The sequence below is a fragment of the Equus caballus genome, chromosome 16 (genome assembly GCF_041296265.1).
Source record: "Equus caballus isolate H_3958 breed thoroughbred chromosome 16, TB-T2T, whole genome shotgun sequence".
Taxonomy (NCBI): Eukaryota; Metazoa; Chordata; class Mammalia; order Perissodactyla; family Equidae; genus Equus; species Equus caballus.
In genome coordinates, this window is record NC_091699.1 from 91,990,034 (window position 1) to 92,018,022 (window position 27,989).

General features: G+C 35.6%; 1 long non-coding RNA gene across 1 annotated transcript; it reads right to left on the reverse strand.

Annotated features, from left to right (window-relative positions):
• LOC138918274 (uncharacterized) lies at window positions 1–27,511 on the reverse strand. Its single transcript, XR_011427395.1, has 3 exons — window positions 27,423–27,511; window positions 16,467–16,585; window positions 1–137 (listed from the first exon to the last, which is right to left on the reverse strand). It is a non-coding gene; the product is annotated as an uncharacterized lncRNA (long non-coding RNA).
• Window positions 27,512–27,989: the final 478 nt, after the last annotated feature.

Consider the following 27,989-nt stretch of genomic DNA (forward strand, 5'->3'; position numbering starts at 1 on the left):
ACAACCTTGGTTCTCTGTAACTTGTCCTGCCTTCTTATCTGCTTACAGACTTCTTGGTCACTAGTGACAGAAATTGACTCCAGCGATCTGGATAAAAATCAGGGATTCATAGAACGATGGAAAGGCTGAGGACTAGGCTGGAAAGTGAATGAAAAACACAGTTTAGGCAGCTTACACCAAAGGACATCAAATATTAAGTTAGAGGAATGGTCCTTCCCATGCTCTCCCTACGCTGCAGGGAAACGTGAACTCCAATAATCTCTACGTTGCTAAATCGCTTGTTCCAGATTTGAAGTCCCAATTGTGGGCTGTCTTTCTGGTTGGGGAACCTGAGTCAACCGCACCAGCACTGGCAGGACAAGGGTAGGGAGAGGGCCATTCTGCTTCCCTGGACTTCCACAGGGGGAGGGGGTCACCACCTTAAACACTACACACAATAGAGGATTCTCCAGAGGGGGTTTTGTCCATTGTTCATGCATCTCCTGACTCTCTACTGTGATTATAAGGCCTTGTGCTCCTCTCATTTCTTCCACAATAACTGGAAAATTTCTAGACATATTATAGTTATCTGTATACATCTGTTGAATTAATTTCAATAAGATATTATCTTTACGTTTCTCAGAACTTATGTTCACCAAATATTCGCTTGTTTATTCAGTAAAAAAATAAGTAAATAAAAAGATGGGAGGAGTGAATCAAAAACATCTGAATGTCAACTCCTTTGTGCAGTCCTGTTTACTGAGAGTAGAGATTGTGATTAACCTGTGTCCTGTCTCATTTATGTTTTCAACCCTCAGTTTTCATTCAATTCTCCTCCTTCCTGCTACTCTTCAATGATTTCACACTTCACTCTGCACTGATGAGGGCCTCTATAATCTAAACCACTGCCTCTCTATTTCCCACCACCATCCCCCTTGTTCACTCCAATCGCTGGTATACGCATCTACTCAGGGACCCTCACCGAGTTCCCTCAGCTTGGAAAACTCTTGCCTCACTTTCTGCCTTGGCCTACTAACCAGCTTTGCTCAGGTCTTTGTTTCAGTCGAAGAAGTCTCCTCTGACAATCCTACACCAAATCACTGCTTCCACCATCTTGCGTTAGTCACTCTCTATTCCTTGCTCCCTGCTTTATTTTTATTTATAGCATTTATCACCAACAGACATATTATCGTTTTTTTATTGCCTATATTCCCCACTTATCCACCAAAATATAAGCCTCATGTGCACAAAGATTTTTTTTGTTTAAGTCAGTGCTTGGCACACTGCAGCCCATGGGCCATATTCATCCTCCCATTTTGGTATGGGCTGCGAGCTTAGAACATACACATGAACATTTGCAATTGATTTTATTATAGGAATGCTAACTCTGAACCTAAATCAAGCAAAATTTCATTCTCTCTAGAAAAAGAATTCCATTCTTCTCATTAGTAAACCTGTATTACAAAAAAAATTGTACTCATTTTTTATTATTGTGTTTTTACTTTCATCCATACAAATTTGGGAAATTTATTTTCTCTTTTGTTATGTAAGTACTACATCACCAATTTTGCCCCTTGGCCCACAATGCCTAAAATATTTACTATTTGGCCTTTGTCAGTTTGCTGACTTCTGGGTTTAGTTCATAGCTGTACGATCAACACCCATGGCAGTGTCTGGAATAAAGAAGGTCCTTAAAACATTTGTTGAACGGATAAATAAGTGAATTACTGCTGGGGCTGTTGGAGGGAATAGATCGTGGAGAATGGGCTGTGAAGAGATCTAAGCACAGCTTTGAATCATATATAAGATCAAAAGAGTGGGCCAAATTCAGGCAGAAGACAAGAGACCTAGGGACCCCTGAGGCAGCAAGTTCTTTAAGGAGCAAGCTTATCTATCACTTATTTCCTTCTCCGTCATGATGTTGTAGCATATAAAAGACACTAGGAGAGAGTGAATAAGAGCATTTTCCCTGCTGGCTGACGGACCCTGGTTAGAGTTCCAGGTCTGCCACTACTGGCTGTAGGATATTGGCAAGTTCAACTCCCCAAGTCTCTGTTTCCTCATCAGAAAATGAGAATAAAATTAGTATCACCTCACGGTATCGTTGAGAGATTCAAGTAAAACAATGGAAGACACTCAGAGAACATGATAAAAACTAGCTATAAATGTTTTCTTGCTGCATATCTAATATTACATTTTTCATTCATTCACTCACTGATTATAACAATGGAGCATGGAGTCTAAGTTGACTGAAAAGGAACTGATGACATGGAGGAAGGACAGTTTAAGGTGGTCGGATCAACGGATTGATTGTCCTGGGGAGCTAAATAATTATTGGGGTTAGGGTACCAGTTGGAAAGATAGTTTGTGATCAAGAAATGGGACCTTTGAAATTGATATTGGGGTGCAATTATTGGTAATGACAAGGTCTAAGGTAACAATGACCAACGGAAATACAATGCAAACCACATATGCAATTTTAAATGTTCTAGTAGCTACACAAAAAGTAAAAAGAAAGGGATAAAAATAATTTTAATAATATATTTTATTTAACCAAATATTTCAAGATACTATCATTTCAACATGTAATCAATATAAAAATTATTAATAAAATATATTACATTCTTTTTTTTATCCTAAGTCTTTGGAATGTGGTATATATTTTATATTTATAGTACAGCCCAATTAGGAAGCTAAATTTTTATCAGAAATATTTGATAGGTGTTTGGATTTCAGAACATTTACAATTGAAAAAAGTGAATATATGTATCCAAATGGATCCAAACATTCTTAAAAGTTTTTCACTTACTAAATCACATATCATTTTTAAAATCTGCATTTAAATTAATTAAGGTTAAATAAAATTGAAAATTCAATCACCCAGTCGTGTTAACCACATTTCAAGAGCTCAACAGCACACACAGCTAGTGCCTACGTTATTGGACAGTGCAGGTCTAGGGTGTGACCATTGGACCGAGTGGCTGAAATATGGTAGATGGCAAGATCATTGGAGAAGGTGGGATCAAGAAACAGAGAGGCCAGGATATGAGAAGACTCATCCAATTGGATAGTGAAACCACCAAGATTTATGATGGATGTGTTGTAGAGAGTGGCCAAGACTCAGGAATTATAAGAGAAGAATGAGGGATGGTGTGGGCTTGACAGATGACCCACGACAAGCTTTGGGATTTTAGGGAGGAACAAGGAAAGGAGAGTGGTTTGGAAGTGGGAATAGGGAGCAAAAAGTAAGAAGACATACTCCAGCTGCAGCCAAGTGAGGAACATGGGAGCAAAAACAGTCTCTGCTTGAGAGAGCTGCAGCGAGGATAAAACGGATATTTTTTGATTTATTGCTAATAGCCATTCTAATGTGTGTGAAGTGGTATTTCATTGTGGTTTTGACGTGCATTTCCCTAATGACTAATTATGTTGAGAATCTTTTCACGTTTTATTGGCCATTTGTATATTTTCCCTTTGGAGAAATGTATGTTCTAGTTCTTTGCCCATGTTTTAATCAGGCTTTTTGTTGTTGAGTTGTAGGAGTTCTTTATTTTTCTGAAGATTAAATCCTTATGAGATACACGATTTTCAAATATTTTCTCCCATTTTGTTGGTTGTCTCTTCACCCTCTTGATAGTGTCCTTTGATGCACAAAAATTTTAATTTTAATGAAGTCCATATTATCTATTTTTTCTTTTGTTGCCTTTATTTTTGGTGTCATACTTAAGCAATCACTGCAAAATCCGAGATCATAGAGATTTGCCCCTATGTTTTCTTCTAAGATCTCTACAGTTTTTTCTCTTAAACTTAGGTCTTTGACGCATTTTGAGTTAATTTTTGTGTATTATGTAATGTAAGGGTCCAACTTTATTCTTTTGCATGAGGTTGTCCAGTTTTCTCAGCACCATTTGTTGAAGAGGCTGTTCTTTCCCCATATGGATGGTCTTGGCACCCTTGTTGAAATTAATTTACCATAGATGTGAGGGTTTGTTTCTCAGCTCTCAGTTCTATTCCATTGGTCTATATGTCTGTTCTTAAGTCAGCACCACCCTGTTTTGATTACTGCAGATTTTGTGGTAAGTTTTAAATTGAGGAGTGTGAGTCCTCCATCTCTGTTCTTTTTCAAGATTGATTTTGCTATTCTGGGTTCCTTGAAATTCTGTATGAATTTTATGATGGGCTTTCCAATTTCTGCAGAAAACACTGTTGGGATTTTGATAGGGATTGCATTGAATCTGTATATGGCTTTGGGTAGTATTACCATTTTGTAAATATTAGGTCTTCCAGTCTGTGAACATGGGATGTCCTTCCATTTTAGTCTTCTTTAATTTCTTTCAGCAATGTTTGTAGTTTACAATAGATGAGTCTTGTGCCTCTTTGGTTAAATTTATTCCCAAGTCTTTTCTTCTTTTTACTTTATTGCAAATTATTTTCTTAATTTCCTTTGAAAGGCATTTGTTGTAAGTGTGTAGAAATACAAATAATTTTCATATGTTGATCTGTATCCTGCAACTTTGCCAAATTCACTGATTAGCTCTAAGTGTTTTTTTGTGTGTGTGCAGATTTGCTGGGTTTTTCTACATGTAAGTACATGCTATCTGTGAACGGATTTAGTTTTGCTTCTTCTCTTTAATTTGGATGCTTTTTATTTCTTTTTCTTGCCTAATTACTCTGATTAGACTTTCTAGGACTATGTCAAATAGGAGTAGTGAAAATGGGTATGCTTATCTTGTTTCTGACCTTAGGGAAGCATTTTCAGTCTTTTGTCATTGAGTAAGATATTAGCTACACAAATTGTTTGCAGTTTAGAATATTCCATCCACTTCCTCCTGACACTCTTTGACTGCAGTCATGTGTTGCTTAACAATGGGGATACGTTCTGAGAAATGCATTGTTAGGCAATTTTGTTGTTGTGCAAACATCAGAGTGTACTTACACAGACCTAGATGGTATAGCCTACTACACATCTAGGCTATATGGTACTAATATTATGGGACCACCTTCATATACGTGGTTTGTCATTGATCGAAATGTCCTTACTGGAGAATGACTATTCTTTTGGTTCTATTTTACGTAGTCTCTTCTTAGAAACTCAAGCTATTCACATGTTAGTTCTCTGTTCCGTGCTTTCAAAACTACAATCTTCATTTCTATGTTTTCATCTCTATGTCCATATCCTCTTCGTTCTAGAGGGCTTTCTTAATTTTATTCTACATATTACTGATTCTATTTTCTCAATATTGGTTCAGTTCTGTTCTTTCCCCAGTATGGATTTTTATTGTGTCATTACATCTTTAATTTCCTTGTATTCAGTCCTTATTACACTTATTGACCTTCTTTCTGGCTTCTTCTCTTATTATGGTTTTCTGTTTATTTTTCGTAGAGGCTACATCTATTTACATTGCATTGCAAATACAAAAACACAAAATGTATTTACATACATTGACATGCATGAGAATGTCAAGCAATTTCATAAAGTTTTGTCTTGAATACTATAATACAACTTTCTATTTCTGTCTGTACCTCTCTTTATATTTACAGTAGTTTTAAATATATGTGTATAACTTTTTTTTTTAAAGATTTTATCTTTTCCTTTTTCTCCCCAAAGCCCCCCGGTACACAGCTGTACATTCTCCGCTGTGGGTCCTTCCAGTTGTGGCATGCGGGACGCTGCCTCAGCGTGGCTTGACGAGCAGTGCCATGTCCGTGCCCAGGATTCGAACCAACGAAACACCGGGCTGCCTGCAGCCGAGCGCGCGAACTTAACCACTCGGCCACGGGGCCAGCCCCTGTGTATAACTTTTTAAGTAATATCTGTTTTGCCTATTTGACTTTAAACTTAATGCAGAGTGCCCATGTCTGATTTATTTTCTCTTCTATGTCCAGTGCCTCACACAGTGCCAATTGCATAGAACAGGTTCAAAAAATATTTTTTGAACAAAGACTAAATGGTTTTAGAATTATCTCTATCTTTCCCTTATTCTATATTATGTTTTTCAGAGACAATAGCTTGAACTTTTGCATGTTTTTGTTTATTATGTGGCAAGATCTAGGGACACTTAATATTTTTAAACAGAGATAGTCCTAGCCCTGCTCTTGTCTATGTTAATAGCAGTTGAATTTTTTTTCCAGATTTGAAGTCAGAAGGCAAATTGGCCTTCTATTCCAATTTCTAGCAGGAATTTTCTCTATACAATCATGTTCTCCTTAGGGTGCCTTTCTATCCATCTTCCATTTGATCTCGACAGCCTGAACTAATGGAATGTACAAAAAACTACAAATCCCAGCATGCACTACCACCTGGCCTTATCTTGCACAGGTATCAGGATGCAATTTGCCATTGCTCATCCTTCCAGATGTTCTATGAATGGATGTGGTGTGCATATTTAGGGGAGTAGGAATGGGGAGGAATTTCTCTATGTGTGTATGTGTGTATATGTATACATATATAAAATAGATTTCTGGCTAAGTAAAAGTAAAAGACTGCATCTTAAATCTGGGCAGGTAGCAGCTATAGTTGCGCTATATGACTTTCTTGGAACGTTGAATGTTTATTCCTCAATATCAGAGTTTGAAGTTTGGGAGAAATTTCTTACTACTGTGGTAAAATGCATATATAAATTTCAACCTGGTATGAGGATTGAAGAGGTGATATACACGTTGAGTCATCCTGAGATTTTAATTTAAGATCCCTTACTTTGGGCTACATTAACTTGTTTAATCTTCCAATAGAATTTTGTTAAACATGTGGTAGGTAAACATGTGAAATAAAGCTCCCCATCTCCAAGACAGGATATCTCATTTTCTTGGAGGAAGAGCTACTTTTCATTTTCCTTAAGTCTTAATATGTTTAAGGGATAAAGAGATATGATGAACTAGTACTGAGTGTTGATAGAAATGCTCTGGGGGCTTATAAATACGGCCAGATCCTTGTGGGATGTTGAGAGTGGTATGAGGATGAGTCAACCAACAGTGAACTCTTTCCCAATGAAAACTAAATGATGATGTGATATTGATTAATGTGTTTTTCAGTCTGAAAGGGTGACTATTTGGTGGTTATTTACATATTTGTTTGCCTAGCTCTGAGTAGAGAATATGATCTCTACTAGGCATAACTGTGAACAACCAATACAGGATTTAATTACATACACAATGCTTGCTCAGAAACCAGACAGAGTCCAGGTGGAGAGTAACTGTGAATGCCACCATTTCACAAGCCAAGTAAGAGAGGCAGAGACTGGCTGAGAAATTCCTTAGAGTACATCACAAACTAGGGACAGACTTAGAATGAAATTCACAAGCACTGAGGTTCCAGTCTGTTGCTTAGTCACCCTTCAGTCATGATTCTCCCTTTAGATTGAAAGACAGATTTACTTATGAAAGTTGGTGCATGTTGTGTGACGGGGGAATGAGCAGGAGTGAGAATCCAAGTGATGCTTCTATATATAGCAATTGTGGACACTGCTAAATTTAGGTGGTAAATATTTTATTCATTACTTCAGATTTCTTTTTCATTTTAAAGAGGATATATGCTTTCAAAAAATTGGCATTATAGTAAAATGAGAAAGAAGAATAATTAAAAAATAATTGTCTAATCATCTAAATTAAAAAAATCAACCTTTCGTTGAATTTCCTTCTTTGGACACACACACACACAATTTTTATTATACATTATATTTTAATTTTACCAATCTTTAAACAAAGCTTTGAAATTTTAAAATAGTGATTATGGAAGAGTATTTAGTCAGATAATAATTATTGTGAAGGTCAGAATTCAATGGTTAGAATTCTAAAGGAATGACTACCACTCTGAAATTAAACATACAAAATATGACAGAAATTCATAGTTTGCCATACAGCTCTACAGGGGTTTAACAAATTATTTGTTGAAAAAATGAGCATGCATATATGTACATAGATAATACTTTATATCTAGATGTGTGAACACCAATAATTGACTCAATTGGCTTGAAAGAGACCAGAAAAATTACCAAAGTCTTCAGCAGGATTTTTTTACCTCATAATGTTATATAATAATAATAATCATTTATTATGTACCTATTGTTGTATATAGTACCATACAGATGTAAATTCTCTTTACAACAACAACAGCCAAGAAAGAGATGCATAATTATCTCAATTTTACAGATGAGGAAATAAAGGCTTAGAGAAACAGAACGTGTGAAGTGATCTGCACAGGTTCACACAGCTAGTGAGTAGCTGAATGTGAATCAATACATAGTTAATTCCAAAATCATTTGACTTTTGATCAGTGCAAGGGGATGAACAAACTTTAGTTTCTCATCTCAACAGTTTCACAAAAGATTAGATGCAATTAAAAGACTGTAATGGATGAAATTAAAGTCTCTGACTAGCTAAACTCAGAGACCTATCATAGTAAAGGCTGTAGATTTATTGTTTTATGAATGCATGACACAAATATCTTTTATAGAAGGAAACTATTTTTTAAAAAATAAGAGTGTAGTGTTCTGAACATTGTAGCTTGGAAATTTACCCTCTGCTAAACTATTCTGGTTTATCTATCACTTAAAAAACAGTTTTATTGAGGTATACTTGAAATACAATCAACTGCACATTTTAAAAGTATACGCTTTGCTAAGTCTGACGTATGCATATACACATGAAGCCATCACCATGTGTCAATCACCCCACAGGTTTCAGGCCTTTATATAAGGCCCCTCTCACCCTTTCCCCTTGTCCCCATACCCCATAAGCAACCACTGACTGTTTTCTGTCACTATAGAATAGATTAGTTTGTATTTTCCAGAGTTTTATAGAAATGGAATTATATAGTACACATCCTTTTATTGTCTGGATTCTTTTAGCGTAATTATTTGAAATTCATCCTTTGTTTGGTGTGTACCAAAAGTCCATTCCTTTTCATTGCTGGGTAGTATTCCTTTGTATGTATTTATCACAATTTGTTTATCATTCTCCTGTTGATAGATATTTAGGTTGCTTCTAATGTTTGGCTATTCAAATAAAGCTGCTCTGAATATTCATGGACAATTTGCTGTATGGACGTGCTCTTTCTTTTCTCTTGGGCAAATACCTGAGTGGAATGGCTGGATCATATTTTAGTGTACACTTAACTTTTTAAGAAATTACCAAACTGTTTAACAAAATTGTACCATTTTACATTCCTACCAACAGTACATGAGTGTTCCAGTTTTTAATATTCTCCACTACACGTGGAAAGGTCAATCTTTTTAATTTGAGCCATTCTGATGTACCTACCATTTTTAAATGATATTAAGAAGTTAAATAATCATTTTTTTGGGGTGCTGACAATTTTCAAACTAGGGTAATATTAGGCAAAAACCGTCAAAAGGATGAAGCTTTCCTTGATCATATAATATTGTCATTTTAAAATATTTGATAATGTTATGAACAGTTATATTTCAGGGTTTTCCAGTTAAAACAACAACTCCTGGGGTAAAGATAATGTTATTTTTAGGTCTTCTTTTTATGGCTTTAATGATGTTTTGTAATTTTTGTATGCAGTTCTGGTATATTTTTGTTACTCTAGTTTTAGGTATTTTGAAAGTTTTTTGTTATTGTGAATATAATTTTTTAAATAATATTTTCATATATTTTAAAAATATTGTTGATTGTTTATCACAACACTATCTTATCTAGCCTCCTTGATAAACTCATTTTTTTCATTGTTTTATCTATATTTTCTATGTAGGCAATCATTTTGTCTGTAAATGGCATTTTTTTTCATCCTTTCGAATCCTATACCTCTTATTTCTCTTTCATATTGTATTGCATTGAAATTAAATGCTTTTTTGAGGCTAGAAATTATTGAAGTCCTTTCCTTAGTGTTCATTTCGGATCAAACAAGCATATAATGTGCTGTCTTTTGAAGACATGAATTCTAATCGGTGCTGCTTATTATCTGTATAACCTTGAGCAAGTAATTTATTTAACTGAGTCTCAGTTTTTTCTTCTGAGAATAGGGATAATAAAAATATTTGCAAACCCAATTTACTGGGATGTTGTGAGGATCAAATGAAATAAAATATCTGAACGCAATTTTTAAACTGTGAATCAACATGCATGATTAAATTATATGGCTATTATGGAGGAGCTAGTGCATCTGTTTCTTTGGAGTTGTTTTAAGGGAGCTATCTTATCCCTAAATAACTTTATAAATAGTCATTAGCTTGTTAAGAACTTCTGTTTTTATTCAGTGATTGGTTCAGAGCCAGCTATAAGAAAATTTATCATGAGAAATTAATATAAATAATGAGAAAATCATATCAGTTTGATGTTTCAGCAAAAAGTTGAAAACTTGAGAAAAAGTAAACCACATTAATAAAGGTATCATAAATGTGGGAATGCTTTTGAAAATAAGACATTGCCTTAGATTAGAAATTAGATCATAAAAACCTGAAATACGAAGTCTGGTGATTCTAAATGACATATGTTGAACACAATGATCATCATTTCACTTATATTTTGATAGTCTGTAGAATGTCTACTTATACCTAGATGACATATTTGTAAGTAATTTTTCTTTTCTTTTTTTAATAGGGAAAACTGTATATGAGAAATACATACAGCTACATACTCTAGCTAGATGGGCCAGTTAATGCTGACTTACTCATAAGACTGGCCAGCAAGAAATTGTTCTGATCTTTGAAGTAAGACTTGCATTCTGATCATTAAACATTCACTCTTGTTGATCAAAGGCAAATCAGTTATCAAAAGAAGAAAGAAAAACTAGGTCAAAAGGTGAAAAACAAAATGAGGAATAAAGTAAAAGAAAGTATCTCTCATTCCCAGCTCATTAGTTAATCATGTGGGTTTTAAAATAAATATTTTAAATGTTTTATTAATTGTAAGATACCATAGATTATGCTAGTTTTCCTCAATTTAGACCCAAGAACAGAATTTATGATGGTCTACATTGTAGACAATGATTTTTAAATCTGACAGTTAAATGGAAAGCATACTTTGTATTGGTGGAAAGGAGTTAACCTTGGCACTCCAATCTACCCAGAATTTATAAATCAGGATATTTTCTAATTGCTAGTATATGTTCATGCAGCATGGATGAAATAATTGAGCACTAACTTTAAAATTTTGTACATGTACCCAACGCCGTGGTAGACGCTGTTCAAGCAAGCAGCACACAGTTTTGACCTTGAGGCTAGACATCCTAATTTATTCCTCAGCTTGAGTTACTTCTGACTCATTCAAAGTGGATATACGAGTGTGTGCTGTGGGAGGAGGTGAGGAGAAATGGGATATTGGGAAAATGTCCTGACAGGAAAGTCATTGATCACAGAGAAGGGTATGGCTGCCGGTGGCGCTGTTCCGAATCTGAGCTGTGAAGAATGGTGTGTAGTCATGACCCGGATGTTGACCTTTAAGTTTTCTAGATTAATGGGGAGATTGGAGTTACTTGCTAAGAACACTATTTTAGGAGAATCCTAAATAAAGCATCACTATAAGCAAACTATGGAATTTTTGTGTATCTTCAACCTTTTCTGCTATTTCTTCCAATTCATTGTAACCTGAATTTTCTGTTTTTCATCTGCCTTATTTCTACCATTTATTGGCTTTCATCTCCATCTCTCACTACTTTGATGACTTCTGCACAGGAGTCAGAATTTTCTTCTCTACTCTGCATTCTCATCTCTATCTCTGTGCTTGGCTCATGCAACAATGGACTCAAATTTCCTGAATTACTTCAATTTTGCTGAGTTAAATATTCAGTTCGTTTAAGCCATGGCTCAACCACCATCCTCCCTTAGATGATGCCAACATTTGAAACATCTGACTACCTTAAACTAACAAATCCCCTCACTCTAATTTCCTTGATTTCATATCTTTCACTTCCACCATCCTATACCACCTGAAGGTGTTCACTCCTCTGATTGTAACTTTTAATCCTTTGATTTCTTGATTGTCTCTTAAATTGTTCCTGCTCTATGCCTTAGCTTATACCATTATTTCTGTTCAGAATATTATCCACCTTTTGAAATATTCTTCATCATCCAAGGATCCTTCCAAATGTCATTTACCTGAAGCATTCTCTTATCTCTTCAGTTACAACATAAAAAAATAACTTTACACTTACAAGTTGCTTTCTCCTACAATATTTAATTTTATTGTCACAACAACCTTGTGAATTCCGCTGTTGTTTCATCCATTTTAAAGAGAGCTAGTGTAGTAGCACTGGATCTATAGATGAGGTTTTTCTTCTTGTTCAGTCCTTTTCCTGCTAACCCATCCCGCCAGATGGGTCAAATCCTCAGAATTTTCTTAGTGGATCATTTGCATCATTTGATGGCACTTAACATTCAGTGATTTATTACATAATTATTTTTATACATGTAAGAGCTCCTGCTTCTATTTTTTAAGCTCCAGATAATGTCTTAATTTCCTTTAAAGTCCCAGAGAAACTGTCTCAGTGCTTTAAACATGGATGATGCTCACTATATATCTGTTGAATAGATGAACAAATTAATTAAAGGACACTACAAAAGATAGAGTGTTGGAAGCCAGAGCCAGGATGCGGAGCAACATGCTTTCACAATACTATTTTGTAAGTAAAACAATTGAGGCTTAAAGAGGGCAAAAGGTTTCTTGGGGTCACATCACAAATTAGGAACGGAATTAAAAAGAAAACGCAGAGGCCCTGAGGTTCCACTCTGCTGCTTAGTCACTGAATCTTTCTTCTTTTCAGCTTTCAGTCATGGCTCTCTCTCTAGATTGAAAGAAAGATTCGCTTATGGAAAATGGTGCAGATAGTGTGACGGGCAATGGGGGTCTGGCCCCATGACATTTCCATACACCCTTACCAAGATCAGCTGTGTTTAGCATCTTTCTTTATCAATTTTGCCCACTTTGTGATCCTCCAGGTTAAAATACGGCCATTACTTCCATTGATTCCTGTAAATATGGGGATGTTATGAAGATTAGCAATGCAAGACACATAATATCCTGCGAGCTCCACAGAAGAAAGGTATTACAGAAATACAAAGCATGATTATTTCTGCCACTAGCAACAGAACTAAGCACACCAAAACATAGTTTCAGGCTGCTGAGCCACCAGCAGATGATGTGCACTTTTTTTTCTCTACATGGATTAAAGTGGAAAAGATATCTTTTGGGCCATTTGGGCCATTTACTCCACTTAAGCTTTTCTTTTCTTTTTTTTTTTTTTTTTTGGTGGGGTGGGGGTGATAGCAGTAGAGGGGGAGGTTAGAAGTGAGATTAATTTCAGATTAAAACACACAGAGTGACAAACAGGAAAACTAGTATAAAGAAATAAATATAAAAATAATATTAACGTAAAAAATGTGGCCTTGTTTGTCCCTTGCTTGCATTTCTTGTTGTTGGGTTTATTCTGAAACAAAGTACTATCAAACACATTGAATTCAGTTGGACTTAAACAGAAGAAGGATCACGAGGTGTTACGGAAGAACGTTCTGTATCAATAGAGAAATGAGAGAATTTAGAGTTGATCATAAGAAACATTATTTTATGAAAACAGTTTTGCATGAAATCAGTGATATCACTTGATTTGTTGTGATTCACGCTTCTCATGACTGGAAGGGATGTAATTCCATGACTTACATATTAGATAATAATATTAAGTGGTGGGAAACAGGGATCACCTCTGTTCAACTTTTGTTTAGTGTATATGCCGGGATTTTGGCATTTTTATATGAAATAACTTCACACCTCATCCAGAGTGGAAAAGGTATCCTTCCACAGTCTGATGACCTGGTTTGATGGCTCCATGAGGCAAATGGCCCTAGAATTTACTGCCAGGAAGACTGACAGCATTAACTAGGAAAAGTGAAACATTATCCGACAGAGACATGCTCCTAAATGAGAACAGTGAACACTAAATGTCTCCACGTATCTGGTCCATGTGTTCAGTGATCTGGGCATATACGTGCAGCTAACTAACTCTGGCATCATCGTGGAAAAGCCAGGTGGCTCAGAATCATCTAAGCCTTGGAAGCGTTACTGGGGTTTTTCTGTTGCTGATGTAGGCAACTGGAAGAGTCTGCTTTGTACAGTTCCCGGGTTGATATTAGACTAATTCTACGGTGTGAAAATCTGGGATCTCAGATGAATGTTTGTCTAATTACTGAAGGCGAATGCCAGCTGTTCCTCGAGGAGACCCCTGGCTTTGCCCCTCTTCCACGAGTGGGTAGACGGACCTTCTGTAGGATGAGAACCTTGGACAGGCTTTTCAGGCATCTCGAAAGCTGTAACAGTTTTACCTGCTCGTCTGGAATCTAATATCCCTCCTTATTTTTCTGCAGCAAGTAATGTCTTTCCCAGGGCAGGTGTCAGATGATTTTTATGTCCTGCCTCTATTCGTCGCCTGCATATTTCCACTAAGGAAACTGAGGCTCAGGGAAGTGAAATAAGTTGTCCGAGATGAAACAGATTGTCCAATCCAGATCTCCTTGGTTCCAAAGGCTGTGATCTTACTCGTGCGCTACCATTCATCCACAGTCTGAGCGTGAGAAGCGATTTTTTGAGACGCATTAGTCCAAGGGCCTGTCCTCCGTCAATCTCTGGACACTGCTGTGTTTTCTCATTGGATCCAGCTTGAAGTCAGAATGGCAATAAGGTCCATCTACATTAGCTTAGGCCTAGTGGAGTTACTCCCCCTGCCTCCAGCTTTCATTGAAAGAGGTCACAAAAAGCAGCAACATTCAGTCTACTTCTTTTTCAGAAGCCCCAGGTTAAATCTCACAGGAGAATTTCTTTTATAGTTTAGAGCCTAAGTATTAGAATTTTCATCTGTGAGGAATCGATATGTTTTCTACTTTCAATTAATAAACACGACACACCTTTATGAGTTTCTTTTTGCACTTGCTTTTACAAAGCTGAGTTAAATTGGATATTTTGTCATATGAACCATATAATGTTTTTGGCTAAAATGTTTAGTTTTTCTCCTCTCTTTGTTTCTGGTTTTCTAATTTCTTAAGTGTATTTTTCATGTTATTCATTTCAACTATTTCAATTCCTGTCAATAAATGAGTAAAACCTTTATAAAGAGAACAGAATTTAATCCTTCTTCTATCTTTTATCTTCTATACTTTTTTTCAAGAGACATTATATGCTGTACAATGCGTCCTTTGATAGAAGAGGATCTGAAGTCTAGGTAAAGATACCGCGGAGAGTGACCATGTTGAAGATACAGAATCCAGTTAAACTCATTCAATGCTTTTTGAGTACAGACTATGTGTTAGGCACTGTGGGATATTATAAGCATTAATATAAATGTAAACATAGCCTCTGACTTTTCCAGCTTGCAAACTCAAAAACCACCAAAAATGATACAGTGTATAATTAATTTTATAAAAAGTTAAAAAGAACTTAAAGAAAATGAAAAATCTCTAGAATATTTTATGACAGTGACGTTTTAAAACTCTAAACTATCTAAGATAGTAACTTAAAGCTTTTATTCTTGAAACCATATAGGAATATCTCAGCAACTTATTCTACCGTGTGGTTAACCTTGTGTTCTAATGTTCCTTAAACTCAGCTTTTTATCCACTGCAACATACGTCGCAATGCTGTTCCGTTAACAACATGCTAAGCACAGGCAATTGCTCTGATATTATGCCTGTGGATTATGTATCATTTTTTGGCGTATCAACCTACCCCTCTCTTCTCCATTCAAGAAAGCAGATGGAAATACAAGTGAGGGTGACATTATTTTAAGGATAATCTTGAATCTGCTCTCATTTATATGAAAAGTGAATTATTTACAAACCGCAGCTTAACTGTGACTACAATGTGTCAACAGAATTGCTGTGCAACACCAAAACAGAGTCATAATTAATGTTTTAATTTTGCTCCATTTTCTAATTCTTAGCACTTTACCGATAAGACAAGTACTTGATTATTATTTCTCACAGTGTTTGTTTCTCTAAACTTATTTAAATTCCTTTTAACCATTTCTTATGTTATTTTTATTGCTAAATAACTCAATGCCTAGCTATGTGTTAGCAACAAATGGAAGATAAGAATCTACCAGCGTCTATGGACTTGTGAGCTTTCATTCTAAATTAGCCACATTGATTGCCTGCAAGATCAATTCATTAGATTCCAGGTCTTGTTTCACTTGGTTTCACTCATAGTAAGGGAGTCAAGATTGTGATCCTTGAATGTATTACTTTGAGAGTTTTATAAGACCTTTAACCTTCTTGTGCTCCTCAGGATTCCTGGTATCTCTGAAATGTCTTAGTTATAGAATAACTAATATAGAATTTTAGACTAAGATATAAAATTTTCTAATTATACATATTTGACTAAGGCAGGCAGGTATATGATTTTGGTTGGGCTTTTGGAAAATTTTTACCATAATGATACAAGACAATAATGACCTATTATATTAGGATAGGTTAGCTTATGCTTAGTAATTAGCAACCTCTAAACATCAACAGTTTAAAACAACAAAGATTTGTATCTCTACATACCAGTGCAGGTTGCTGGGGTGTGGAGGGGATCTGCTCGTCATCACTCAGGGACCTAGGCTGACAGAGTCGCTGTCATGTTATGATGCCTGCATCTCCACATGAGGCTTCCAGGTTTGCCACTGTAATCATGGAGAATCATCATCAGTTTTTAAATAGCTCCATAAGTGTGACATATCACTTTTCCTCACATTTCGTTTGCTGACTCAAGCCATATGGTTACAACAAACTTCAAGAGGCAAGGAAGCTTAATCCTCCTGCAAGCCCAGGAAGGGACTGACCCCCAGAAAGATTTGTCATACTTATTGCGTTTGACTGTGGCATCTCTGTGTGGAGGTAGTAAAGAAAAAAATAGAAAACTATGTTTAAATAATTTATGTACATTTAAAAATGTTATAAATTTGTCAATATCACATCACAGAAAAAAAGAAAAGGTATGAGACTACCACAACATTAATGCAGCCCCTGATAGCATTTCAAAGTATTTTTCTTACACTTTCTTCTATATATTTATTATTGTTAAAAAGTTGTAATTATAGTGATGTTTCAATTTTATTACTTGTTTTTGTCTTTCAACATTATAACAAAAATGATATCTCTATGAAGCTAGATAGTATTTATGACTTTTTTACTGGTTACATGAAATCTTATTTAGTGGATGTACCATCATTTACTTACCTACCTCCATTGTTGGGCCTATTCATTGTTTACAGTTTTTTCCAGCTTTATTGAGGTATAACTGACAAATAAAAATTGTATATGTTTAAGATATTCAACACGATATATGTATACATTGTGAAATGATTACCACAATCAATTCAATTAACACATCCCTCACCTCACATAGCTGTTATTTTTTGTATTTGTGTGGTAGGAACAGAAGATTTACTCTCTGAGGACATTTCAAGTGTATAATACAGTATTAGTAACTACAGTCACCATGCTGTACATTAGATCCCCAAAACCTATTCATCTTATAAATGAAAGTTTGTATCATTTGATCGTCTCCCCAGTTTCCCTACGCTCAACCCCTGGTAACTACCATTATACTCTCTGGTTCTATGAGTATGATTTTTTTAGATTCCACATATAAGCGATACCACACAGTGTTTGTCTTTCTCTGGTTTATTTTACTCAGCATAATGTTCTCCAGTTTCATCCATGTTGTCACAAATCGTAAGATTTCCTTCTTTTTAAGACTGAATAATATTCCAGAGTGCGTGTGTGTGTTCGTGTGTGTGTGTATGTATGTGTGTATACCACATTTTCTTTATCCATTCATCTGTTAATGGACAGTGAGATTGCTTCCATATCTTGACTATTGTGACTAATGCTGCAATGAAAATGGGAGCGCAGATATCTCTTTAAGATACTGATTTAAATTCCTTTGGATGTATATATATATCCGGTGGTAGGAAAGCTGGATCATATGGTGGTTCTGTTTTTAATTTTTGAGGAACTACCATACTGTTTTCCACAACGGCTGTACCAATTTCCATTCCCACTAACAGCATACAAGGGTTCCTTTTTCTCCGTATCCTCACCACACTTATCTTTTATCTTTTTGATAGTAGCCATCTTAACTAGGTGTAAGGTGATGTTTCATTTTGGTTTTGACTTGGATTTCTCTGATAATTAGTGATGTTGAGCACCTTTTCATATACCTGTTGGCCAAATGTATATCATCTCCGGGAAAATGTGAATTCAGGTTCCTCGCCCATTTTTCAATTGGGTTGTTATTTTATTTATTTATTTTTTTTGCTATTGAGTTGTATGAGGTCCTTATTTATTTTGGATATTAACCCCTTATCGAATATACAGTTTGTGAATATTTTATCCCATTCCCTAGGTTGTCTTTTCATGTTTTTGATTCTTTCCTTTGCTCTGCAGAAACTTTTTAGTTTGATGTAGTCATACTTGTTTATTTTTGCTCTCGTTGTCCGTACTTTGTTGTCATATCTAAAAAAAATCATCAACAAGACCAATGCCAAGGAGTTTTTCTCTTATGTTTTCTTCTAGAAGTTTTACTTTTTGAGTCTTACATTTAAGTCTTAATCCCTTTTGAGTCAAATTTTGTATATGGTGTAAGATAGAGGTCCAATTCCATTCTTTTGCATGTGGGTATTCACTTTCATCAACATCGTTTACTGAAGAGACTCTCTTTCCCCATTGTGTATTCTTGGCACCCTTGTTGTAGGTTATCGACTATATATGTGTGAGTTTATTTCTTGGCTCTTCTTTCTGTTCCACTGGTCTATGAGTCTGTTTTTATGCCAGTACCATATTATTTTGATTACTATATCTTTGTAATATAGTTTGAAATCAGGAAATGTGATACCTCTAGCTTTGTTCTTCTTTCTCAATATTGCTTTAGCCGTTTGGGGCCTTTTGTGGTTCCATATGAATTTGGGGATTGTTTTTTCTATTTCTGCAAAAACATGCCAAAATGCCGTTGGAATTTTGATAGAGATTGCTTTGAATCTATAGATAGCTTTGAGTAGTATGGACATTTTTACAAGGGCAATTCTTCCAAATCAAGAACTTGGGATACTTTTCCATTTATTTGTGTCTTCTTCAGTTTCTTTCATTAATGTTTTATAGATTTCAGTGTATAGGTCTTTCACTTCCTTGTCTAAATTTATTCCTAAATATTTTGTTCTTTTTGATGCTATTGTAAGTGGGATTGTTCTCTGAATTTCTTTTTTGGACAGCTCATTGTTAGCGTATAGAAGAGGAACTGATTTTTGTATCCTGAAACTTCACTGAATTCATTTATTAGTTCTAAGAGTTTCTTGGTGGAGTCTAAGTGGTTAGAAATGAATATTCTTGTGTCCTACCATCCATCTACTAAATTAGTTTTCAGTTTAACAAGATTTGCAGGTGATTTGTATATGCATTAAAATTTGAGAAGCATTTATTCAGACCACTTTTTGCAGGCTGATGCTGACTGGTTTTAGGAGTAGGATAATTTTAGAAATATGGAATAGTGACTCTAATTCAACATTTAGATTTACTGGTTCTCTAGTTTCACTTCTCCAGGATTTTCTGAAGAAAGTAGGTCAAAGTTTTCAAATTGTGCTTTAAAAAATATTTAATTTTACTAAATCCAAAGTTGTCTTGTAATTAACTTAAGCAAGTAACAGCTAAAAATCTGTATAAACACACACACACACGCAGTCTGCCTATATAGCTGTGGGCAGAAAGACTGTTGAGTAGTTATATGATTAGTGTAATGTATGTAGAGAATAATTTCAGTGGCTAGTTTGTATTTGTTTTCGCCATGAGTTCATTACATTTTAGACATGTCTGCTGAAAAAGGAGAGTGAATTCCAGTTGATAACCTTATAGAACTAGTTTGATAAAAGGTCCTGTGTTATAATATCTATCTAGATCTATCTATCCATCTCTTCTAAAAAGTTTGCCTTATAGTATTTAAGTCTATGCCAATGTTTATGTTTATATCTACATATATATCATTCTATATCAAAAGAATAAACTTGTGGTTTCTTCAGTCAATTCATAGACAATAGAATATTAAAACTGAAAGAAACTTTATTACACACATCAATCCAGCCCCTGGTCTCCACTGTAGATCTGAATCTATCATTTTAAAACTTTCTGATCATAAGATCCATCTGAGCCACTGTGTCCTGGAATTTGTATTTTAATAAGCTCCTAAGGTGATTCTTATGGATCAAGTATGTTTGGGAATCATTGAAATCAATGAGTTAGTGCATGTATAAATTATTCTCCTCTTAGAAAAAAAGAAACTTACATAATATTAAAATTAATATTTAATATTTTTAGTTGTGTTTTTAATATAAATTTAGAGTTGATTCTAAATTTAGTATTTGGAAACTCTATATTCAGTATTTTATAATTCAGAAGAGTCCAAAGCCCTTTGAAAAGTCATAAGAATTCATTTTGGACTCACTTTTTAGGTTTTTTCAAATATACAAATTAAAAGATATAGTCCACGTAATTTGTGAAAGTGGAGATTTTTATGATTATGCAAGATCAAATTAAGAAAGCACATACTCTTGGCATGAGCATTGGTGTGGAATGTATCATTAACTCATTTCCCATTTGCCTTGATGTTGACATCTGTTTGCTCAGAGTTAGGAGGCTGCGGGACCAGAATATTTGGTCTCTATCTATGAATCTTGCAGGGAAACTTTAACTCAACTGCTGAAAAAGTAAATGCACAATGAAGAAAAGACTACAATTGAGCTGGCTACTTCAAAAAAACAGATTCAGTAATCATCTCTGTCTTTAGCTTAGGGGTGCACCAAATGTTTACAATCACTTGTATGGCAAACAGCATTTTCTTATATTCCTCATGGCTCAGGAGTCAAAACCATATGCTACTTATAATAATGGACTTTTCTAGGGTACAAAGCTATCCATATTCATCTCACAGGAAATGTTTACATGGGAGCAAAATTCTCTAGCATCAGAATAAATCAGTAACATCTCACAGTTCAAATTTCCATATGCTTCCTTGGCATAATAAAGAAGAAAAATTCTGATGCTGTATAATACGCTTTAATTAAAAACAAAACTTTTCTAAAAATCATGGAAGTTCCCAAATAGTGCAGACAGGTGTATCATTTTGCCTTATTATAAACATTTATCATCAAGTGGAAATAAGTTATAATGCAGATATTGTGTACTTTTTTAAATCTGAAAATATCTGTTTATTTTAATCAATTAAAATAGGATTTGGCTTGGATTAAGTTTTAGGAGTTCTGCAATGTCAGACTGCATCAGGAGAAATTGAGCTCTGTTGTCTGGGTGATACAGACATAGCCAAAGCATTTAAATCTTTTAAAAATTATGACTTGAGGTTTTAGTCTTTAAGAAAACATCTAATCATTTTTTATGTTTGCAAACTTAAGCTCTTTAGGTTTCCTCTTATCATAAATATATTATGGTTTATATCGATAATTGATAACATCACTATTTGAGAGCTTATTTCACTTATTTTCATGCTTTTCAATGAGGAAAGGTCAGTAGTAGTCATATAACTAAGAAACTTTCAAAATAGGATCCTGACTATGATAGGAAAACATTAGTCCAGATGCTTGTAAAACAGAATTTCATTTTATGTGATGAGTGATTTAATGGACATGTTGATTCTTTCTGGTAAAAAGTCATTTGAATTTTTCAGAGATAATACGAATAGCCAAGTTATTTATAATCGCTTTTGCAAAATATGCTCTCGCACAAAGGTGGGAGAGTTTCAGCCTTAAGTTACTAAAGGGACTATCAAAGAAGTGATTATTGGAAGACTTCTTGTTTGCAAATAAATCACTGTTAATTAAATCATTTGAACCTAGAATTTAGTATTGCCATCAAACAATTTCCCCCTGACTGTTTAGATTAAAATATTCTTGGATTTTCTCTCATTCTGAAAAAGTAATAGTAGAGCCACTAATTTCATGTAAAAATGATAAGAAAAATCTCTATTTTTGATACTTATTTTTAATAGCAATTGCAAATAAAGTAATAAAAATTAGTATTTCAGATCTTCCCCCACTAATACTATATGTTTTCAAATAGAAAAGACAGGATTTTGTACTATATCTCCAAAGGGTAAGGAGAAATGGAACTTACAAAGCACACAGCTTCCAGTTGCATGGGTCTTATGTTCCAACTCCATTAGCAGTAAAACTTCATTTTCACTGCTGGAGGGGTACAGAGGCTCGAGCCTGTTTTCTAAGTTAGTCCGGACCAAGCATAATGTAAAGTTTTTCTTTTTTTTTCTTTTTTTTGTGCTACACTTTAAGTTGCACCTGGAAGTAAGTAGCTAACTAGAATAGACTAATGATGTGCTCGGTGTCACCAACAGCCGTGGAGTAAGCACCTCTCTCTGTCTGGGTTCTCCAGTGAACTCTTAAACCATTGGCTTTTAATTCAAGAACACACTCAGAGGAGCGGGTTCCCTGCTCTTTATTACATTCCAGGGGCAGCTCCATCAAACCGCGTCACCGTCGCTCAGCACAGCACTGACTCTCTCCAATAAAAAAACACTCCAGGTGCTGCACTGAATGGATTATTATCAACAGAGGACTCCAGAATTTGGTTTATGCCCTACTTTTGCGAGATTCAGGGTAGCCTGAGGTCCCAGATGTGTTTTATGAGTGCCAACATGACAAGTGGAAAAGATCTGGCCTGACATATGAGGATGGTCAGTAGAGAGCGGTATTCTAACCCAACGTTCCACACTGTTTGCTTAAGAAACCATTTCAGGAGGAAAAAAAAGAGGCTTACTAAGCCCCTTTGTGAAAACGGCATCGAAGGCAAAATGATTGATAAAGAAAAGAAACAGGGAACAGCAATAGCGAGAGCGAGAGCGAAAGCAAGCCAGCGCGTGAGAGAACAGCAAGAGCAGCCCCAAGATGGAGGAGCAATTCTTTAGACATCATAGTCACCTTCCGAGAGGATCTAAGAAGTCCCTTAATTCTTCCTCGAAAGAAAACCAAGAACTTAAGAAAAGATTTAAATGAGGTGATTCTTACTCCCTTCCAAGATTATTTAAGAAAAGTATTTTACTACTATGCATAAAATAATCAAATCCTCGGAGACTAGGCAGTAGATAAATTTTTAATGGTAAATCTTTGTCTCAAAAATAGATTTTTGTGTACATGATAATTCTTTGAAGTCAAAGACTAAACTCTAACGTGGTGTATACGGCGATCCCTTGCCTGTGCCCGTTTTCCTCCCTTGCTGGTCTCCTTTTACATCATCCTGCTCACCCGTGTTTGTTCATTAGCAGTGAAGATCCTGTTATTCTCCATGCATTCCTACTCGGTTTTTTTCTCATCTCTGTGGCTTTGCATATCATCTCTTCTGTACTCGGAACTTCAGCCCATTTAAAGTTTGTCTCATAATTGAGGCACAGATCAAGGGTTGCCTCCTCTAGGAAGCCTTCCTTGATGTCCTCACCTCCACTTGGCCCATCCATGTGCACCCTTAATACTCACTGAACTTCTCCATTGCATTTTTCCTATGTCTTTATTCTTAACTAGTCTCTGACTTGTGTGACTGCGGAAACTGGATTGAATGAGTATTTAAAACGTGTTCCTGGAACTGAGTAGATGTTCAGCAGATAATTTAGAAAGAATGAATGACTGAAGTTTCTTCAGCAAGCTGTACATCTACCTGTAGGAAAAATTGACTTGGGCCATTTATAAAGAAAAATGTTTTTGCTCCCAGCTTTGCAATACTTGTGGTCTTCAGTCAAAAGCCTTTAATTGCTGGCTAGGCAAAGCCAAGGTAAGAAAGACATTCTCAGAAGGTGGGAAACATTGAAATGACTATTCTAACAGAACCAGAAAAGCTGGGACATACTGCAATGTGTCATTCATAAATTGTGAATTTCATTTCATGTAATATCTCTTTAAAAATAGAGTAGCTTCTGTTATTCTTTCATGTATTTATTTTTGAGAACTTAGAATGAGCCAAGCCCTATGTAAGGCTCTGGGGAAGCGAGGCTGAAAACGGCACATGCCTCTGAGGGTTCACAGTCTGGTCAAAGGCAATATTATGGCTTGCAGGCAAGCCTACGGGGATGAAAGATTTTGAGTGATGAGAACTAGGCCTAGAAAATGCAGAAAAATCTTCAAGGAGAAACAGCCAACTTAAGTCATATCTACAGACTGAACCAGCATGGATGGCAGAAGCAGGATGGGAGAAGGTAGCAAGCTGGAAATTCTCAGAAGGCAGCAAGGTGGGCAGGAGCTCAGACTTGCATGATTAATTTTGCTGGGAAGCACTTTCAGGGAAGAAAGAGAAGGAAAATAATGAAAAAAGGTGCCTGAGATGAATTGTGGTGGTGGACGTGGAAGGGTCACACCTTTGTTTCCTACAAGCTCGTGACACTGACCTGAACTAAGCCTCAGTTTCCTCATCTGTAAAGTGGGTATAAAGAAAGAATGAATAAGTACACAATCTTTGTGAAAGGCAAAGGAAGAATCAGATAAAAAATGCTGTTTTTTTTTTTTTTTTTTGGCAAAGCAAGACAATTTTTAGCATCCTTTTCTGCACAGACCATGAATGCTCTGAAATGCTCAAATGGGTGCTTGGTTCTACCTTGGGTGCCCCCGACTGAAGACCCTCTGAACCCCCGAGCACAGCGTGGCCTTCTGTTTTCTGCATTGGTAGCTCAAGGCCTTAACCTTTTATCATTATTTTAATGATGTTTTTATGTTTATTTTAACTGTAAATCACATTAACGGAGTTTTGAAGGGTATGTCAGAGGGCTTAAAAACTGCATTAAAGTCATTCTAAGAGCTCAAGAATTTGTCAGGTCTGCGACGTTTAGTCAAGATGAGCCAGTCAAGTGTGGACATGTTGGAGGGATTGTGTGGGATGGTATTTAAATCGTTCAGGGTTTGAGGGGTGGAAATGGGTGGAAATGGACTCATCGTAGAGCTTTTGCTCCATATTAGCAATGGTTAAGAGGATAACTTATAGCTTTTGTTAAGGACTTTAACCAAGGCAAAAATACCCTGATAAAGCAACTATTTATATTATGCTTAAATTATTTTCTGAAGAATATGATCACACCAGAACATTACATAATTTAGGAAGCGTTAGTGAAATTCTATACTTCCTTTATATTTCATAAACGTATTATGCTAATGAAAGACAGGAATTCATTTTTCCGTATTTTGGAATCCTAGCTTTAGGGGTCAAAAATCCCATTTGTAAGGTTTTTCTTACAAAATAGGTGTTTAAGCAAGAAAAATAGAAAATACGAAAAAATCAACTGCTACTACTGTTAATATTTTGGTATATACAGTTTTTTTTATACTTTTCCATGGATATTAGTCAGGATATCTCAACTGCTGAAATGGATACCCTCAAAATATTGGTGGCTTAGCACAACAGGTTACTTCTTACTGTGGAGGGGCGTGCCAGCAGTGGGGGGCAGCGCAGTGCTGCTCTGCTCCATGCAGTCACTCAGGGCATTCCCATCGTTAATGCCTGGAGATTCCTGGCCAGCGATCGACCTCCAGTCATGGGGAAGACAGGATGGCAAGTGAGATGTTTATAAGTTTCAGACCACAAAATGTGACCCACATTTCTGCTTACACTAGGAAATGTAGTCTAGCTATGTGCCCGGTCTGGAGGGGAAGCAGCTTCAATGTGTGCAAGTATGTACGTAAACAGACTCGAGTACTATGCGTTCTCCTGTGCAATATTGTTTATTTACTTAGCGATATATCTCAAACGTCTTTCCTTGTTATTTATATTATCACTATTTGATTGCACTACAATGTATTTCACTTAGGTTAATTTCTTGTTAAACATTTTGGTTATTACCAGTTGTCATGAATGTGTGCACCAGTTTGCTAATATTCTTGTACCATGGCTTACTAGCCTGGTTGTTTCCTTAAAAAATCCCCAGTAGAGTTGCTGAGTCAAAGAGTATGCAGTTAAAACAAAAAGACTTTTGACACTTTGGCGAATTTCCTCCAGAAATTTATATTTCTACCATTGATGAGTGTTGACATTTTTCTCTTAGGTAGTGAGGTCTGTAGGTGGAAGCTGAAAATTGCAGTTACAGTATTCTTTTTATTTTAGTGTGAATTAAAGAACCACTCATCAAGTACTTATTGAGCATCTACTAAATGACTGGACTGCGCTATAAGGAATTCAGGAAAAGTATTTAAGATTGATTTTCTTGGGAAATAGTACTCTGTTCTATGTGTTTAACACTAAAAGGGAGGCTCAGGTGCCTGCCTCTCCCCAATTCAGTCACTGATGCTGCGGTTTTTACTCTGGCTACAGAAGGGAGTAGAGAGAGGTAAGGGTGTTTCTTAAAATTATAAAGGATGAGGCACTTTGTAACAAATTCAAATGAAAAATTAAAGTACTTAAATTTATTCTTACTGTGATAAGGAGTTCAAAATGACTTCTGGGTACGGGTGAGCACAGGACACAAAATCAGGTAAAGGCAACACAAATCTGAGGAGTGACTAGAGAAGACCTCAGAATCATGCCTCAGCTTTGGCTTCATGCATTTCTTGGGGAAGAAACAGGATATATAATTAGATTACTGTTGTAATTGTAAATTATGCATTCCCATGGCCAATAGTAGCCCAAGACAACCTTAAATTTTGTTTAATTTTAAACATTGATACTTACAAAGAGGTGTAAGATTTGAGGCATCTTCTGAGCTTTTTAACTTTTTCTCATTATTCTGATGATCATTTTCCACATAGCTAATGATCATTATATGCTCATTTAAAAACATAATTTTGGATATACTCTGAAACCATAAAGATTGATTTTATTTCACTGTTTGGATATACTCTGAAACCGTAAAGATTGATTTTATTCCAATGATAACTATCTTCCCTTTTATTATTTAAAATTATATTTGGGTTTAACTTTTGTTTTAAAGTGATGTATTTCTCAGATTTAGATTTGTTGCCCTGTTTATGTGTGCGTTAAATGGAAATAATTTATTACAAAATTAGTTAATTAGATTCTTGTTTGTTTTTCTGTTGTAAGCTCTATAAAGTTTTAGTGAAAGTCAGACCTTGTGTCTCCTGAGATGTAGCGTCCACAGAATGTTATTTCTACAAAATGGAAATATAGTCTTTATTATTAGATACCTGAGTTATAGCTATGTATCTCTGTACCTCTATGATGTGTAAGCATTCCTATGAACAGATACATCGATGCAGGCTGTGTAGAAAACTGAAACTTTCCAGATAGATACTCTAGTCTCTAAATGCTCAGAATGGCCCTGACGAAGTTCAAAGAATACTAGAATAGTTTTAAAAACTAATAGGCACATGTGCTTGGAGTTGAAATAATTATAAACAACAAACAAATAAAAATGAATACTCTTCCTTTTAAAATATCTAAAACAAAATTCTCAATGTCTAAACTTGTCTCACAAATACTTGTTAACTTGAAAGACTTTTTTTAACTTATGCTTACCTGATCAGGGCCATTGACTCAATTAATTCATCAACCATCCCTTGTGTGAGGTACTTGGTCCACTTTCCTGAAGACTTCCTGGCCTGCTGGGGCAGACAAGCAAACAGAACCATGATTCAAAACGATAAGGGCTCCTAAAGAGGGAGTCCTGGGTTCTCTGGGAACATAAGAAAAAGGCTGAGTCTAGAATACCCAAGAAGGAGTCCCAAAGGAGAAGATCAGAGACCGTTTTATATTTGTATTGATACTAGTTGTATTTTGAAGCATTTGATAATTTGTTAGTTTTGAAGGCTTCTAAGTGAGTTATCACCATTGCCAAAGGCTCTTCTCATCATTCAAAGAGGAATGCGTCTAGCTGTTCGAGTTTCTGAATAAGCGCAAGAAAAAGTACTGGAGGCAGTCCGTAGTGAACCACAGTGGCCCGCTTAGCTTGTCATCTTTTGACTTCAATTATTATTGATGTTACTATTCCAGAAAATACGATTTGCAAATCTTATTGAAGTGCACACGTTCCTAAACTTAGGAAAAATGTATACTAAATAAATATTAATGATTATGATGTGTGAG